Source organism: Callorhinus ursinus, unplaced genomic scaffold (assembly GCF_003265705.2).
Source record: "Callorhinus ursinus isolate GAN/ISIS: 27379988/994484 unplaced genomic scaffold, GSC_fseal_2.0 scaffold28, whole genome shotgun sequence".
Taxonomy (NCBI): domain Eukaryota; kingdom Metazoa; phylum Chordata; class Mammalia; order Carnivora; family Otariidae; genus Callorhinus; species Callorhinus ursinus.
The window spans coordinates 18,556,167-18,575,144 of record NW_027397090.1 but is presented as its reverse complement, the minus strand read 5'-3'; positions in this window follow the sequence as shown (position 1 = coordinate 18,575,144).

Genomic DNA, 18,978 nt, shown 5'->3' with positions numbered 1-18,978 from the left:
GGAAGACACCAGTGCAGGTCAGCACCACTCCATTTAAGAAGCCAAGTCTGATAGGCAGACCTACCAACATGCATGCTTCTAAAATTAGACTAAAAAGACCGGTGCTCCATTCTAGAATCAGTGACTAATTTGTTTATTATGTTGGACCAGCAGAGTAGTGTTCCCTGTCTTGATCTACGTCTAGATAAGGACTGGAGAGCTAGACCAGCCTCAGACACTGGGTCTAGAACATATGCCAGAACAGTGGCCCCAAATCCATTATTATTAAGGGAAATTTGTCACCTGTAGCTTCGGGTACAGTTAGTATATCTTATCTATATTTATCTATTATAATACAGTCACTATATTAATAGACTAATATATTTTCTCCATCCCTACGCCATCTGCCATTTCTCCTTTCAATCTCCTGCCCCCTCCCATCTCATTCTTCCTCCTTCCTTTCCGTTATTCAATCAATACATCCTAGGTGCCAGTGTTATGGTGACCTTAGAGGCACAAGGTTGGAAGCTCACACTGTCTTCCCCGCTGGGCTCATTGCTCTATCAGGGAATCGGCTGACCTCTGATGAAGTCTGGGCCGGACGTTGGCACGAGGAGCCAAGGCAGCGTAGGTGAAGGCCGGCCAGTGCAGGACTCGCCGGTGTGCCATCAGCTCGCTGGGGAGGGCTGCTGAGTGCGTTCCCAAAGGCTGAAGAGGATGGCCGGGCCAGGCCAAGGGCCAGCAGGGGTCTAACAGCACACACAAAGACGTGGCCCAGGGCACAGCATGTTTGGAAACACGGTGGTTCCTCGGGCTGGTGCTCAGGGTCCGGCTGGATGGAGGCGGGTGCAGATGCAGGCAGAAGCCAAGTCTTGAAGGGCCTGATTTCTTCCACCGCGGCATCTGGACTTTGCTGCCACGGGAGCCATGGGAGGCTGGGAGAGGAGAACATGACCAGTGCTGTGTGCAGAGACATGGTCAGAGACAAGAAGCGTGTCCAGGGAGCCCACCAGGAGGCGAGGGTGTCAGTACGCAGCAGCTCTGGAAGGAAGTGTTTCGCATGTAGAGTCCACTGACCTTTCCACCGAGTGGGCCAAGAGTAGGAGGAGAAATCTGTGACCCTCTGGGCAGCTACTGAGATTTCCCTCTAAGGAGCTGACAGCTCACACGGTGGCTCAGTGGCCTTGCTGCAGCCCCCTCTTTCTGCCACACGTCCTCCACATTAGGCTCCCAAGGCATCTGGAGTCCAACATTAGTGTCTCATGTCTGCGTGCACTTCAGGTAAAAAGCATCCCTTGGGGCCATCAGACCCCCCGAGAGGACACGGGCAGCCGGCCCCCCTAGTGGATGCCTGGGTCCAGCACCCCTTCTCCCCACGGTCCACAAGACGGGACTCTGTGCCTAGCACAGAGCACAGACGTGAGACCTGGAGACACCATCTGGTCTAGACACACAAGAGAATGCAAGCCCGGAAGACAGTCTAAAGTCTGAAAACAACAAGGCGGGCGCTGACCACGTCGTCAGAAGAACAGAATCTAAGTGGCGGTGCTCGGTACCGGGCGAGCTGTCGGAGATGCGGCTTTGCCATTTGGATTACCCGAAGGGCCAGCGGAACTGCCTAGAGCAGGGGGGTCCTCTGGCTACCTGGGGCTCTTAGGGCAGCCCTCAGACCCCCAGCTGTGAGGCAGCAGGAATCTCCACTAGCAGGTCTGAGCGCTGAGATGCAAGTGGGCAGCAAATCCGTTCTCAGTGATTGTGTGGTGTCACCTTGATGAAAAGCCAAACAGAACAAACAAACAACCACAATGGCTGAGAATTGTTTGCTGCGGGCAGGCTTAATCGTCCCCTAGCTTTCTTGGTGCAGACATAGTACCTCCACGTTCTTTAAGGTTTCTTTAGGCTTTCTCCTCACTAAATGACCCTCCATGATTCCGCATCTGTGTGGAAGACGAGTCAGTCCCACGGGAGCCTGGCCGGTGCGGGAGGGGGCAGCTCACCCTGCGAAGGGCCACGCTTGGGCAGGTGCCCGCACCGGCTTCTCCCGGGTCTGCTGTTGTGAGCTCTAGTCCGGAGAAGGCAGTTTGGGGGTCCGGAATGTCCTGAACAGTGTGCAAAAGAAACGAGCGAGCCTGAGATCCAGGAGCTCCCCTATTCTATAAATCACAGATGTTTGTCTTGCACGTGCGTGTGTGCTCAGGGCTCCCACCATCAGTACGAGGGGGCCCGACTGTGCCAGGGCTCCTGGACGCAGACGATGCGCTTAGAAATGCTGCTCGGGTGCAGTTGGAAGAAGCATGTGCTCAGTAAGTTGTTACAGTTTCCCTACTGGACTTAAATTCATACACTGGAACTATAGATAAAACATCTGTATATATGTATACATACGTTTGTGTGTGTATGCACGTGTGTGTTGCTTAAAACAACTAGAAAGCATTTCAGTGAGGAAACCCAGCCTGTGCTTCTCGCAGGGTGGGCTGACCTCTGATTGCTGTCAGTGGCCCCTGAGCCCATGAGTGCCCTGCAGGCCCGTGCTCAGCCACCACCCCCAGACTGGCCCCCGTGGTAGCCTCTCCCCTGGGGGCTCTGAGCTGGCCGGATGGTGACTGCTGGAGGGCAGAATAGAAATCCTACAATGTCCACTGCCAGACCACATGGCATTAAACTAGGAATTGATGACAGAAATATAGCTGGAAAATCTGAAAATATACTGAGATTAAATAACATACCTCTAAATCACATATGAGTCCAAGAAGAACTCTCAAGAGCGATTAAAAATATTTTGGCTAAATAATGGAAAATACAACTTACCAAAATTTGTGATTGCAGAAACAGTGTTTAGGGGAACATTGAGAGCTTCGAGTGCATACATGAGAAAAAGAAATCTCAAATCAATCATCTAAGCACCCGCCTTGGGAAACCAGGAAAAGAAGAGCAAATTAAATCCAAAGCAAGTAGAAGAAAAAAAACTAATAAAAAAACAAGAGCAGAAATCAATGAAAGTGAAAATAGGAAATCAACAAAGCCAAAAGATGCTTCTTTGAAAAGATCACTAAAACAGATAAGCCTCTAGCTAGGCTAACTAACAAAGAAAAAGAGAGAGAGAGAGGGCATAAGTTACCGATATCAGGCATCAGATGTCACAGATGTTAATAGGACAACAATAGAATAGTATGAGCAACTGTATACCCACAGATTTCATCACCTCAATGGAATGGACCCATTCTTTGAAGGACACAGTTTAACAAAACTTACACAAGGAGAAATGGATAACCTAACGAATCAGCAACTAATAACCTCCCTAAACAGAAAACTCCAGACCCAGATGAGTTCGCCTGTGAGTTCTACTTAACATGTAAGGAAGAAATTATACCAATTCTCTGCAATCTCTTCTAGAAGACAGAAGGGGGAAATCCTACCTTCTAATTCATTCTATGAGACCACCGTTACTTTCATACTAAGACCAGACAAAGATATTGCAAGAAAAGAAAACTCAGACCAACATCTCTCAAGAACAGAGATGCAAAAATTTCCCGTAAGATGTTAGCAAATCAGATCGACAACGTACTCAGAATGATACACAATGACCAAGTAGGATCTATCCCAGCTATGCAAGACTGGCTCAATAGTTGAAAATCAATTAACGCAATCCACCCCATCAACGGGCTAAAAACAAAACAAAACAGAACAAAAATCACATAATCGTATCAATAGATGAAGAAAAAGCATTTGGCAAAATCCAGCACATATTCATGATAAAAACTCTCAGCCAAATGGGAACAGTAGGGAACTTCCCCAGCTTGCTGATCATCTACAAAATACTTTTACCTGACGTCATGCTTCAAGGTGAGAAACTCCAGTCCTTCCTGTTAAGATCAAGAACAAGGCATGGAGGTCCCCTCCGTGGTCACCGTGCATTTCCAATATGGCCCTGGAAGTCTTAGCTAGTCTAAGAAGACAGGAGAAGGAAATCCTAGTGGCTTAAAACAATACATATTTATGACATCAGTTTCCATGGGTCAGGGATGCAGGCTGAATCGTCTGTTCAGGGTCTTTCAAGGCTGCCCTAGCAGGCCTGCGTTCCTTTCTGGAGCCCACGGTCCATTTCATGCCCACGTGTCTGTTGGGAGAATTCAGCTCCTTGCAGTTGTAGGACTGAGGTCCCTGTTCTCTTGCTGGCTGTCAGCTGGGGGTCCTGTTAGCAACTACAGGATGTCCAGGTCCCTGCTGTGGATCCTTCCGTAGGCTCTCTTGCACTTAGAATCTCCCTTCCTCCAGGGTGGGCCCAGTCCTTTTCAGGCTCACCTGTTTAGGTGGGGCCCACCTGGATAATTTCCCTTTTGATCAACTCAAAGCCAACGGATTAGTAATCTAATCACGAGAGTGACGCCCCATCATGTCACAGGTTCTGTCTCACTGGCAGGGAGGGCATTATTCAGCGAGTGCACTTGAGGAGGTGGGAATCTTGGGGGCCATGTGTTTCTCATGACCACACAAGGCAAGAAATTCACATGACCAAAGGAAGGAGACCATATAGTCTGGCACTTTAAAGATCCCACCCTGGCATCAGCCACCTTGGGCGGGTATTATTGAGTTCCCAGAGCAAGTTCCATATCCTCCCTGGCCTCCCTATCTATAGGAGGCAGATATTGATGACCTGGATCTCCTGGGGTCCTAGAGAGCACTCACCAAATTCGTGCATGGGAAGCACTTGGCTTGGTGCTTGGCGCATGCTGAGGCAGAGCCACGGTGCCATGTACAAGAAAGTTACCTTATGCACGCACATCCCACCACCCTGTTGTGCTGGAAAGGAGTCAAAGACCTTTGGGGGCTTGGGATGGGAATTCCACAAGCGAGGCACACACCTGCAGGAGGGCCTGAGGGGTGAGCTGCAGTGAGTGTTCAGGGACCCAAGAGCCCTTTGAATGGGGCCAAACGGGGCTGGGCAGAGGATTAGCCAGGCAGCATGGCTGAGCCAACACACCCTTGTGAGGCTGCTCGGGCCCCCACAGCCTGCTTTGTGCTTTTAACAAGGGCAACCCGTGTCCCTTCTGAGGTCACCATACTGAATCTTGGCTACATATTTCCTGCGCTCTAGTCCTACGTCTAACACCAGCCCTGCTTGGGGCCTGATACGAGTTACTTAAGCTGCTCTCCTTCTGGGAAACAAGTTACATAAACCCGACTCCCTGTATGGTTACTTAAAAGCTTTGCTTAGAGTCAATCCAAGCAGGGCCTGCCTGGGAGGGCCTTCATTAGTGAATGCTGGCACAGCACCTTCTGATGTTAATTACTGTCATTGGGATGTGCTCATTAAGAATGTTGAGAATCATTTTGCAAGAGGTAGTGTTTATTAAGATGCAGATTGTCCCATGCCACCCTCTTTCCTTCAAGCCTCGGAAATCAAAGAGGATGATGGAGTGCGTGTTTATTTTAAGACGACTTTTCCCACCAACCTAGCAGGTGGCTGGCAGGCGAAGTCTTGGGATACTATATGCCTTTTGGCAGTGGAGACCCTTTCGTGTGGCTCTACCTTTTGAAAACGAAATACCAGCAAGGACGGCGTTCCGAGCGATTATGGCCACAAGAGGGAATATATGTCTCTGATGCCCATCAGAGAGTCCAGCCCCGTGCTGGCCCACATGGCTGCCACCGGCCACACGTGGTCATTGAGCACCTGACACGGAGCTGGTCCAATTGATGTGTTCTCCGTGCGTCCAACACAAACCGAGTTTCAAAGACCTAGTGTAGAAAAAAAACAATGAAAAATAACTCCTTAATGGGTTTTTTTGCAGGGGCGGGTGTTGGTACTGATTACATGTTGAAATATTAATATTTTGGCTTCCCTGCCCCAAATTGCTTTTGTTATAAACATTCCATGTGTTTCTCGTTACGTGATAAATGTGGCCTCTATAACATGGACGATTACAGATGGAGCTCATGTACTCTTTCTGGGGATCGGGGCTATTCCAGCTGGAGCGAGGGCCCCGGTTCAACCTTTGCTTTCGGGTTCGGAATAACCTCCTTTCTGGGCGCTCTGCCCCCCGCCTCGCGTGGCTGCCCGCAGCCCTTCCAGCCCCGGACCGGAGGGCGATGGTTTGCACCGAGGTGGAGTCACCCTGGCATCGCTGCCCGTTGTCAGGGCCCGTGCCTGCTCGCACCAGCTCACCTCCAGCCACTCTGTGCCCCTGCTTTGGAGACGGGCCAGGCCTGCGGTGTCCTGAGCCACCTGACTTGTGCTTCTAGCGTGACTACTCCCGTGACCCAGGCCGTGTGCCCTCCCTTGTCACCTCTGTGCAGTGGTCCCTGCTACCCCCCCTGCCTATGGACAGACGCCAGGGTTCCCTGTCCGTGTCCTTGCTCTCTTTGCCTGCGTTCATGACACCCTAGTGTCATCTGCTCATCAGGCTGCGTGCTGCTGGGGGGAACGACACCACATGTTTTATCTGTGTCTGCCTGGCGCGTAGTCAGTATTTGTTAGCTACGACGAGAGAGCCAGAGGGGGCTGGCGTTGCATGTCTGTGCGCACAGTGCAGCTGCAACAGCTCGGGTGCTGCAGGCTCTGTTTTTATTTTATGTTTACTCATTACTTTTTCAATAGCAACGAAAACCACGGTAGGGCACAAACCCAGGGGCCCTCCTCTGGAGGCGAGAAGGAGTCCAAGGTGCTCTGTCTTCCCTTTCCAGCCGTCCGGCCTCCCTGAAGGTCACGCCAGCCACGGGGGTGCAGGACACTTGGCGTTGTGGCTGAGAATTGAGCTGAGAGTCGCTGCGAAGCGCGCATCAGCCACCTGCTGGGACGGCAGTCCTGCTCACAGAAAGCTCGGAGGGCGGTTGGCTGTCTGCCTGTTTTCACAGGAGATACAGATCTTTCCACCATGCAGGTCAGTGTTTATGTAGTTTGGTTGCTGGTCTGTTTGGGGTTGTCAAGGCCATGTTGCCTCACACCCCGGGCCTCGCCCTCCGCCAGGCTCCCCCACTTGAGGAGGCGTCGGCTCCTGCAAGCCGCCTTGGCCCTGTTTGCCCTCCCCCTGGGGGAACGCGGCGCAGGGCTCCTGGCGCGGGTGGGCGCCCATGCAGACAGGGTCCCCGTTCCAGGGACGGCCCTCCTCGAGAACACTCAGGATATAGAGAGCAACTGAGCCACAAGCTTGATTAGGACCCTTTCGGTCCCTACAAGGACTCGACCAATATTACCCAACTGAAGAGAGTCCTTGCTCTGCAATGTGATCGGCTCTTAGCTTTTCAGGAACGCACACTTTGATGGATGAAGACCCAGCTTTGGTCAGAAGAGCACAGAAAGTTTTGTCTGTCCAATGACATAAAAACCCAAACCAAAGCCTAACTCATATGAAGAAATCTCCTTTCTCCCTTACCCACCACCCCAGCGGGGGGGAGGGGGGTTCCAAGGAAGGCTGCAGAGTGAGCCAGAGGGGAAGCTCAGTCCTGCACGTGGGCCTGTGGGGGGCCAGCTACCGCCGTGTGCCGCGGGTTGTAGCCCGTTTCGGCCACCAGCTCCTCTCCTGAGACGCTGGCCCACTGGGCTCACGGCCACGTCACTGCTGGGTTGGCCATGCCATGAGGCAATTCCCCATCACAGGCACTCCCTCAGGACCCACGGCAGCCTGCTTTCTGTCCAGTTAGACCAAATTTGGAATGTGAAGACCTATGTTCTTTTCCTCTGAAGGATACAGGTTGCTGTCAGGCTCCACATCAGGCCATTTAGTGGCGGATCCCCCGCGGCCAGGCCGGCCAGCCCTGCACGGCCCTCAGCTCAGCTGCCCATGGTCCCTGGCAGCACCCCGCTCCCGGCAGATGGAGGAGAACCCCGCGGAGGCTGGGCGTAAGAACAGAGGTCACTCAGCAAGCCCTGCACCTTCTAACACACCTACCACCTCCCTTCAGAGTCTTGATGACTCAGGTCTTTCAGGGGTGTCTTGTCTTTTAAAATTCAAATACCGGCATTGTATTGACTGCATATTGACTGTGTACAGAGACACGGAGCACAGAGGAGCTGCGCTGGGCCGGCATCGGATCCTGGACCCCATGGGCTCTGGGTCCTCAGGATGCTAAGTCACATGACCCTACATAATCTGTGAGGTCCAGCCTCTCAAACAGTGTCTGAAGCCCAGGAACTAAGGAAGAATCGGTTGTCAACAGAAAGCAAGCCCATTTGCTCTCCTGGGGGATGTGAGGGGCGTCAAACAGAGCACGTCCCTCTCCCCACGTCACTAGCCCATAGCTACCGCCTGGCATCTCTGGCTGGAACTTCGCAATTTGAAATATTGTGTCTTGGAAAAGTTCCTTTGGGTGCATCATGCTTTGATTGTTTCAGACTGGCTGCAATTTAAACAGGAAGATATTTTTCAGACGTGTGTCTTTGTGACCTCAGAGTGCCCCGTGGCCAAGTGTGCAGTTCAAACAGGGGATCTGCTGTTTTGTCCTGGAAGATGGACACACCATGCCTGAGTTTTCCTCCCAATAAACCAACCTGCTTGCCATCAACACTGCCAAGTGCTCCAAGTGAAGGTGTTCACCCCTCAGCTAAATGCAGACTTTGTTTTGTTTCCATTCCGGGACGAGCAAGGTGGATCCATTAGCATGTCTGTGTTTACACTGAGGTTGCACGTTTGGGTGGGAGTTAAATGGTATCATGTTTAAGATGTAATTATTAATATCACCGTGACTAATAACACTCACAACACACAATATTTTCGCATGCCTTATCTTACTGGATCACCCTGCAAGCTCAATGAGGGGGCAGTGTTTTTGTTTATTGATGAGAAGCGCAATTCTCAGAGAAGTGAAGTGATTTCCTCAAGGTCACACATGCTCAAGGTCACACGACTTTCAGGCTTATGCCTCAGGGGCTCAGTCTGGTCACTGGTCACTTCATCCTTTCTGTGCTTTTATGTGCACTTGGTAACAGTTCTGAGCAGTGACTCAAACAAGTGGAAATCAAGAATGCCCTTGTCTAAATATTTGAAGCCAGTGAGTTTACAATACAGCTATTTTTTTTTTTTTAATTTGGGACAGTTATTTGAATAAGAATGGTCAATGTTACTCCACACCTACACGAGTCCCAGTCTTCATTTCCTTGGATTTCTGAAGCTCGGCACCATTTATTCATTTAAGAGCAAGCTCTGCATTTGAAACAAACTCCCGAGAGCTAAGAAGCTTGCTTCACACACCCGAGTAACCATGAAGATCAGGCTTTTCTGGACTCGTGCTCAACAACTGTACATTATGAAGAATAGTAACAACTGTACATTATGAAGAATAGTCTTCACATGTCTTGTCTTCAAAAAAAAAAAAAAAATCCTGATCAGTTGCTTTAAATTTAGTTGAATCTCACTGCCCCCAGCAATCCTGCCTGATTTTTATGGGGCTTGATTTTCATCTAATACGGTTTCACTTTGCTCTACAATACGGAATGGCATCTGTTTGAAAGGACTCGGTTAATCCACAGATCTGGTTAAGTACAGGGTGATGCTGGGTGCATTTCTCATCGGTGCTGTAAGGCTGTAGGGAAAGGAAGTCCTGTGTCTCTGTGTCTGGTTATCCCCATAAGCCTCTCACCCTGCCCTCTGGGTTGGTGCTCCCAGCTGGGCTTTAGTGAAGGATCCAAGTCAGGGTGGGAAGCTCTCGTCAGCCTAGGCTCTGCTATCAATAGCTGGAACACCAGAAGGAAGTGTGATGGGCAGGACATGGGGTCACGGGAAGCCCAGCGGGCTGGCAGCATCTATGGCTAGACAATCACTTGTGGAGCTTCCAGTAATCTTGCACCATGATGCTCCCCAGCCTAAGGATGCTCCCCTGCCCCAGGATGCTCCCTGCCCCAGGATGCTCCCCTGCCCCAGGATACTCCCTTGCCCCAGGATGCTCTCCTGCCCCAGGATGCTCACCCTGCTGGGATGCTTACCCCACAGGAGTGAAGGTTTTGCCAAGGTCTGATTCCAAGTATTTTGCAGAAGTAAGCTAGAATCATCAATAATAGGGCACAATAGACTGAACTATAAAAGTTCTACTGGATTCTATAATTTTATTTATTTGAGTCTTGTCTTCTCCCTTTTTCTCTTGGTGAGAGTAGCTAAAGTTTTGTATTTTATTTATATTTTGAAAAAGCAGCTCTTAGTTTCATTGATGATTTCTATGGCCATTTTAGTCTCTATTTCATTTATGTCTGTTTTGATATTTGCTATTTCCTTCCTGTTACTAACTTTGTTCTTTTTCTAGTTCCTTCGGATATGAAGGGAACCCTTGTGCACTGTTGGTGGGAATGTAAACTGGTGTAGCCACTGTGGAAAACAGTATGGAGGCTCCTCAAAAATTAAAAATAGAGCCACCATATGATCCAGTAATTCCACTCCTGGGAATATATCCAAAGGAAATGAAATCGGGATCTCTAAGAGATGTTTGCACCCCATGTTCATTGCAGCGTTATTCATAATAGAAGACATGGTAGCAACCCAAGTGTCCGTCAACAGATGTGTGGATAAGGAAGGAGTGGTGTATATATACAATGGAGTATTACTCAGCCTTGAGAAAGAGGGAAATCCTGCTCTCTGCAGCAACATGCATGGACTTGAGGGCATTATGTTCAGTGAAAAAAGCCAGGCAGAGAAAGACAAATATTGCTTCATATCCTTTACATGGGGCAACTTGAGGTTGGTAAAAGGGTCCCAACTTCCAGTTATAAGATGAGCAAGGTCTGAGGATCTAATGTATCATATGGTGAGTGCAGCTGGTAACATTGGATTGTGTAATGGAAATTTGCGGAGAGTAAAACTTAGATGTTCTCACCAAAAGAAAAAAATATCCATATATATGGATGGAGATGGACGAGCTAATTAACTAATTAAGTAGGTGGGAAGATCCTTTCATTATGTAAACCTAATCAAATCATCGCGATGTGCACTTGAGACATCTTACAATTTTACTTGCTAATTACACCTAAGTAAAGCTGATAATAAAATAAATGCTCATGTACATTTTGAGTAAGAAAGAAACAAAAATACGAGAACAGAAAGAAAGCTGATGTCTACTCAAAAGGGAGAGAGAGAGACAGACAGAGAATGATCTGCAAGAGTCAAGTCTCAGTTCAGATGATCAAGCGTCAGGCCATGGCTGGGAAGACAATACTTGAGTCAGACCAATAAGGAAAGTGGACCAGAAATGATCACTGCTAGATAACACACTCGCGTGCACACACACATTCATACATGTCCTCATGCACAGAGATAGACAAGTTCACACCGAGGAGCACATACACGTGTGCACAGGCATACCCGTGAGCACCCAAACTCACACAAAACACACAGATGCACATACATGCCTGATTAGGAAAGTGGATTTTTGAATTTGGTTTTTAAACTCTGTAAATAGGAGTTCCCCTAGATGCTTGTGCAGGACGGGTGCTTTGGTCTCCTGCATTGTGTGGGCTTTTCAGATGTGGATAAGCTGGTCTTCACATACAGGGTTGAAGACTGGGGCAACTCTGTACACTTTTATTGTGCTTCTTCTGAAGAAGTCCAAAGCTTCTGTTGCTCACCTCTTGTATTGCTTTACCTGGGAGAGAAGATGTCATTAACGATCCCACTTTTCTAGGGGGACGTGGGATGTATTGTGTAAGTGACCCAGCCCCGGTGCAGGGTTAGGGAGCCAGTCCCGCTCCGACTTGCCGCAAACTGGACACTGGGGGTTTTGTTTATTGCTGGGTGTAAAGGTTATAACTGTACTGATATACCTCCTGGGTGGCCGCAGCTATATTCTGAGCATGGAAATAGTGTAGAAGCAGGTCTTTAATGTCGTCATATGGTAAGCAGTGGCTGTGGATCTGCCCATTCTGCGTCTCCTGACTACTCGTGCCCACCCAGGGGGAGCGAGGTGAACAGGAGCTGAGTCCTCTTGCAGGCAGCCTCAACTCCAGTACGTTTAAATCAACCTGGGAGCAGTGCAGTCCTCAGGGCCCTTCCGAAGACGTACGCTGCTGACCCTCAGGCCGTGAAAACTTGGGAGCTACTTGGCCTGCACTGAAGCAGCTTGGCGCGGACAGCCACCTGCCCCTTCTGTAGACTTTGTGAGAAACTAGTGCTGTGTTGATCTGCTTGCCCTGTGATCCAGAAAGCCTCTGCTTCCCCATGAAAGTGACCGATTCCGAGGCACAGAACACACTAGAGTCTCATCTCTGCTCCTTGTGTCCTGCCGGGGCTGGGTGGCAGAGATGGCTCGTGTATCCCTCGGGCACAGGCACATGCTTCCCCGGAGTAGCCTGGCCCTGGATGGCCTTTAATATGCGCTGGCTGGGCCTTCCCCTCACCATGCAGGAGGGGACCCCGTGCGGCTCCGGATGCTGTCCCATGTCTCTGCTCACCTCTCCAGGACGCCCACCAGCGCGCGGTGTGGCTGGAATATTCACAGCCAACGTGCTATTTTGCTGCAGTTGCTCATGCACACCTGAGGGAGGCCGGAGTGCACGGAAGAGAACGTCACCGAGGAACCATGAGGAGGGCACGTCATCAGGTGCTCAACAGGGTTTCAAGGCGGAGACCGTGGAGACAGGGTCCAGACAGAGGCAGGAGATGTTTGAGAGAGCACCGTTCCAGGGGTTCCTGCCTGAAGCACCTGAGTCACAGGCTGGAGGATGCAAGCTCACATTCTCCCCTTTCCCTGCTGGCTTCACAGGGACTTGACACGCAGAGGGTTCAGGCGGTGTGGCTGATCCACTCCCTGGGACCCCGGGCAGGTCGCGAGGCCTCTCCATGCTCCACTTACACACCTGTGAAGGAGCGGGGACCAGGGAGCGTGATGTCAGTCTCAGTAAAGAGGGACTGAAGCCACTATTCCCTAACCATTCACAGATTCTCTCCCTCTGTTAGGGCTTTTTTATTTCTTGTTTCCTTTTAGTGATGCCTGATGTATGCAAAGAAACCTGAGCATCGTCCCCTCAGAGGCACTGCGTGGAGTAAAATAATAGCACAGCCCCGGCCTCCAGCAGACCTCTGGCATGCTCAGGGGCCAAGGACGCCTCACACGTTCCCCCTCATGACATTTAGGGTCGCTGAGTTAAATCACCAGCCTTACCCCACCCTTCTCGCCAGCATGGTGCCTGCAGGGGCCTCTACACGGAGTCTGGGGACCCAGTAGGCACGGAGCCCAGAGTGTGGGTCCTTGGGAACGCCTCCGGAAGCGGGGCTCGGTGCTGGACATCGCGTGGGGAGTCGGCCTGCAGGCAAGGCCAGCCAGAGTACGAAGCAGGGGCGCGTCTCCTGCGGGTCTGTCTCCTCAGGGCGGGTGGGGGCTTCATTCTTCATGTCCTCCTAACTGGCGTTTCCTGAGATTGCCAGATTGATTCTGGAATAGAGAATTATTCTGAAGGGTCTAGAGTATAACTTAGGAATTGAATAATGGACTTCTGGAGGAGGGGCCCTGGGAGTCCTTGCTTCGACTGCTACCACAGGCTCCTGGCCGCCACCCCGCCTGCCCGGTCACCCGGACACCCACCTCGCGGAGGGGAGACAGCCGACACATAATAAAAGAGATATTATTCTGATGCTTGTTAAGGCACAGGAGGGCTGACTTTATTCTGGGGGACCCACTATGGAAAGGATTTTATGGTGGGCTCTGTTCCAAGTACAAGAAGGGGGATTTGTAACCAAGAAGTGCGGTGGGGGTCGAGGGGTGGTAAATCACTAAAGGAAATATCAGGGCCAAGGAGGATTCTGGCTCACGGGACCTATAACAGGATTCCTGCTGAAGGCAGGCTAGGCGATCAGACATCCCCGGGGCGGTGGGGGATGAGGAACCCATTCATATAACAGGGTGCCTGGACAGCAGGGGCTTTGGCTAAAGTGGCTGAGCAGGATTCTTGCTAAATTTGGGCAGTGCAGAGCCCCCAGGTAGTTGTGAAGAGGTCAGAGGAGACTGAGCAGAGTTTGGTCAGTCAGCCTGTCTGCCTCGTCCCCGCTGTGTGCCCACCCACCCTCCACTTGACTTTGACAATCCCATTTTACATTCACAAGGGGGAAGGTGCAGCCACAGGAAGCAAGGTGTTCTCAGGAGGGCAGGCTGTGGTGGAAAACAAAGGGCCCACGCCTTGGAAGAGAGGGCGGGCCTCCCAGGGAGAGGTGCAGGGTGGGGCGGGAGGGGGGCTGAACCTGTTCTGCAGCCTCCAGCCTCTGAGAAGGGTGTGAAGGTCTTTGAAGGAGCTGCAGAGTAGTTTCCCCTTGCAGGGTGTGTTCTCCCCATCGAGGACCAAATTGGGGGTGGGGGTTGGGAAAATCCCCCAGAGGCTGGGTGTGTGTGCCCCTCGGTTGCTGCCTGCCCCTGGCTGTTGGAACCTCAGCGTCAGGAGCTGGCTCCAGGTGTCCTGAGGGCAGAGTGGGGGGAGACTGAGCAGCATGGGCATCTTGGGTGGGGGCCCAGGAGAGGTGTCCCCCGGGAGAGGATGCCCAAGAGCTGGGAACTGCCCTGTGGACCTCTGCCGGGGTCATAGGGACATAGGGTTGTCTTTTGAGAACCTGGGGGAGCTCCTGATAAGAAAGAGAGTGGGATCAAATCCAAAGAAACAGGAGAACGATGGGTGCCAGGGGCTGCAGGAGGGGCCCTGCAGGGTGGGGAGTTGCTGGGTAGTGGGCGGGGAGTTTCAGTTTGGGAAGATGAAAAAGTTCTGGAGATGGATGGAGGTGATGGTCGCACAGCCTTGTGAATACACTGACATCGATCTATACACTTAAGAAGAGTTAAAAGAGAGAATTTTTTATATGATATATATTTTATCATAATTAAAATAAGAGGGAGGCAGAACGTGGGCATCTGCCACCCAGGGGCACCAACATCCCACTAGACCACTGCCAGTGATATAAATATAGGATAAGGCATCTCCCTTATCTCGGGCATCTGGGCTGCCCACCCTGGGAAACCGTAGCCACATAGGGAATGTGCCAGAGGAAATAGGTGAGGCCTCACCCCACCCCCTTCCCAGGGTGGGTTCTGAGGGTCAGTCCTGGAACCAGGATGCTGGAGAGCCCTGCCTGCAGTAAGAGGTGGGCTGAGCCTGAGAACAAGCCCAATCATCAGCCAAGTGACTGACACCCGCGGGTAATCCTAATCATCTCCAGAGCTGCCCCAGAGATCTTCTGGAATTGGAGAAAAGAGAAATGTTGACATGTGCAGTGTAAATCCATTTCATCATTTTGCTCTCCATGTTACATGGGTTTCACAACAGGATTTCTTTTTTCTTATCTTTTTTAAAATTTACAACAAAATATAACCCAAACAAAGTCAAAGGCAAAGATTAACTAGGAAAAAACACTACTCACGCAAAAACAAAGGGTTCCTAACAGCACCATGTCAGGAACTTTCCTGAGCTGGTAAGGAAAGTCAAATAACTTTGACTTTGGGCAAAGAAAGTGGAAAACGGGCAAAGCATATTAATAAATAATTCACAGGAGGATAAATGCAAATGATCGATAAACATCTTTTTAAAAATACCAGACGTCACACTGAGTCGTGGAAAACCAAATGAAAGCAAGGAAATCATCTTTTGTCCATCTCACTGGCAAAAACTATATGAATGACATCCATTGTTGGTGAGGCTATAAAGCAAAGAGCATTTCGCACATTTTCCTCTATTACATAGTTACGCACGCTCTCTTCCACATAGTCGTCCCATTTCTGTTCACGATCACATAGCAGCAAAACCATTTGCACACAAGCATAGGTGTAATGATATGTCCTGCAACACAAAACCACAAGTCCGTCTAAAGGGAAATGTTTGGATAAATTGGCTACCTACCTTCTATGGAATATTATTCAGATATTAAACATACTGTGTTGGAGCCACTTCTATTGGATTGTAGGGATGTTCATACTGTGAAGTAAGGAAAGAAGCGCACACACACACACACACGCACACACGCACACACGACCCCTTGTTTGCAACCTCAACAGACACTTGCCATCCATGTGTATGTTTGGACACGTCTGCGGGTGGGGCTGGGAACACGGAAAGGTCCGTCAGATATGCACCAGGCTGTTCGTGCTGGTTCCATGACGCTGTTAGAAGAAGATGGGGCAAGAGACACAAGAAATACAGAGACTGAAACAAAGCAGGGAGACAGAAGCACGTACTAACCCAACCGGCTGATTGCAGTGGGTCCATTCAGTGGATTTCCTTACATATACGAAAATGAATATGCATGGTAGTTAGAGCAAAATACAAGAAACAGAGGAAAAAACATTGATTCGATGAAAGGATAAAATTGTGGACCTCCAAGGCTTCATTTTTTTTTTAAATAAAATTTATTTTGGAAAAATTTTAGCTTTAACAGGAAAGTTACAGAACTCTTCCAGAGTTCCCATAGAATACCCTTGAGCAAGTCTTTCATCATTAGCATCCCAGTTTCCTGTGTACACTTGTCAGAACTAAGGGATTGACATGGGCACATTACTATGAACCGAACTGAGGCTCTTATTTGGATTCACCGATTTTTCTATTAAAATCCTCTTCCAGTTCCAGGATCCAACCTAGGGAAGCACGCTGCGTTTTGTTGTATTATGAGGGCTTTGTAAAGCTTAACTGGGCTGTGATGTGTTTGCTACCTCCCTATTGTCTTCAGGGCCTCAACATTCATTCAGTGTATGTTTGCAATAAGGTAAAAAGTGGTTTTAGCGACCTCATCATGTTTTTCCGAGACACAGAGGGTTAGTCTTTGTGTGCCTCAGTTTCCCTTTCTAAGGGGGACCCGCCCCTTCCTGGTGCCTTACGATGCTCACATCGGTTCTAAATCCATGCAGAAGGCCTTTGCCCATCGCCTGTCAAAGCTCTGGGCCAAGGCTTCCCAGAGCTGCTGGTTGTTGGTCAGTCTCTCCTGGCCTGAGCAGGCCCCTCCTTGCTGCAGAGCTCAGCCCAACCCCACGCGCCCACCAGCCCCGCGTGCGTGTGGGGGGTTCTCCCCACCCGCTGTGTCTCTGTGCCCAGCTCAGTGCCTTGGACCACAGGTGAGCAATTGATAGAGGGAGAAGGAATAGAAGGAGGAAGAGCAAAGTCAAATCAAGCCCATCTTCCAAGTGGCAGAGTCTTATTACTATTATCCCTCAGTCTGTGATGAGGTCGGAGGGGGACTCTGTGTCCCTGGAATGGTGGGGGTGTGGGACTGATCAGGTCGGCTGCGAAAATAACCCATATTCATAGTGGCATCGTCCACAGTAGCCCCCAAAGTAGACATGACCTAAGTGTCCACTGATGGACGGAGGAACAAAATACAAATATCATGTATATGAACTGGAAGGGACTATCACTTAGCCTGAATGGGGACTGACGTTCTGACTCACTGCAGTGTGGATGAACCTTGAGGACATTATTTTAAATGAGATAAGCCAGTTGCAAAAGGACATGTACTACATGAGTCCGCTTATATGAGGGACCTAGGGTCGTCGAACCCAGAGGAAGAGGCCTGGTGGGCACCAGGGGCTGGAGGAGGGGAGGAGGGGAGAGTCGGGAGGGAGTCTTTAATGGGGACATAGTTTTGGTTTGGGAAAATGAGAAATTTCTGGAGATCCATCCATGGTGGGGACGGCTGCACAATGATGTAAATATGCTTGATGCCACTGAACTGTATACTCCAAAGTGGTTAAAAAAGGTAAATTTTATGTAATGCCCATTTTACCACAGTTAAAGAAAAGTCATCTGTGAAAACCATCTTCGGACACTGGTTTGCACGTTGACTGAGATCTCTCCTGTCCTCCTTTGTGATTGAGAACAGAAAACCAATCAGCGTTTGTTAGGTGCGGACCGCCAGGTGACCGGAGACACACAGGGACCCCTGGTGACCGTTGTGCTTTCATTTGTGCTGGGACAACAAAGAGGAAGTGACGGGAATGACGGCCAACAAGAGGGGAGGAAGCTCAAGGAAAGGATGAATTGGAGCGCCCAAGACTGGGAAGACAATGCGAGATGAGCCACGACGGGTCCTGTGCGCTGGGCACCCGGACGAAGCCTCTCTCTGCCGGGTGCCTGGGTGAGTGGGGACACTTGCCATCATCAACCTGCTGGCACAATTGTTCCCGAGGCTTCGGAGAAAGGCAGTTTCCCAGAAACCCTGCTGCATCCTGCCAGGACGTGCACAGAAATGCACAGGCATCGGAAAACACACGTCTGATTCTAATGAATTGACAGCTGGAAATATTGTTAGAGGCACCACTCAATTCTTTTTTTCAAAAGCCAAGCCCAGTTTAAAAAAAAAAAAGAGAGAGAGAGAGAGAGAGAGAGAATGAGATGTGGAAAAGTAGATTAAGAAGCAGTAGGATGTTGCCTGGGCTGCAAATGGAATCAGACGGTGAGGGTTGGGGTCGCAATGTCAGACTCTCCTGATTCCACTTACGGGTGAGAATTTCATGTCAATCTCTCACTTGTTATTTACTTGGGCTAATGAGAGTATTTCAGTATGGGAATAAAGGATGAACTTTAGCATGGTTTACGATCAGATACAGTGTTATTAGCTGTGTATTGCTGCGTAATAAATCTTAGTGGCTTCGAACGACAGACCTTTATTAGCTCACGGTTTCTGTGGGTCAGGAATGCAGGTGCACTTCTCCTGGGGGTTTCTGGCACAGGGTCTCAGAAGCTGCAGTCAGGGTGCTGGTGGATCTGCAGTTCTGTCAAGGATAGAAACAGAGGGCAGGCTCTTCCCCATGTTCACTCCCATGTCCATGGGCAGGGTTCCCATGTTGGCGTGTGATGGGCTGAAGGCCTCCATTCTTCACTGGCCATGGGCCGGTCGCCGCAGGGCTGCCGGCTTCCTGAGGAGTGACCAGTGAAAAGCAAGAGAGGGAGCGAAACCTAATCATGGAGCAACACCCCTCCCTATGGAAGCAAGTCACTGGGTCCAGCTCTCATTCAGGGAGAGGGGACCACACGGGGCTGTGGATTCCAGCAGGTCCTGGGGGCCCTTGTAGAAGCTGCAAATCACGATTAAGATGAAGAAGGATGCTAGCTGACGT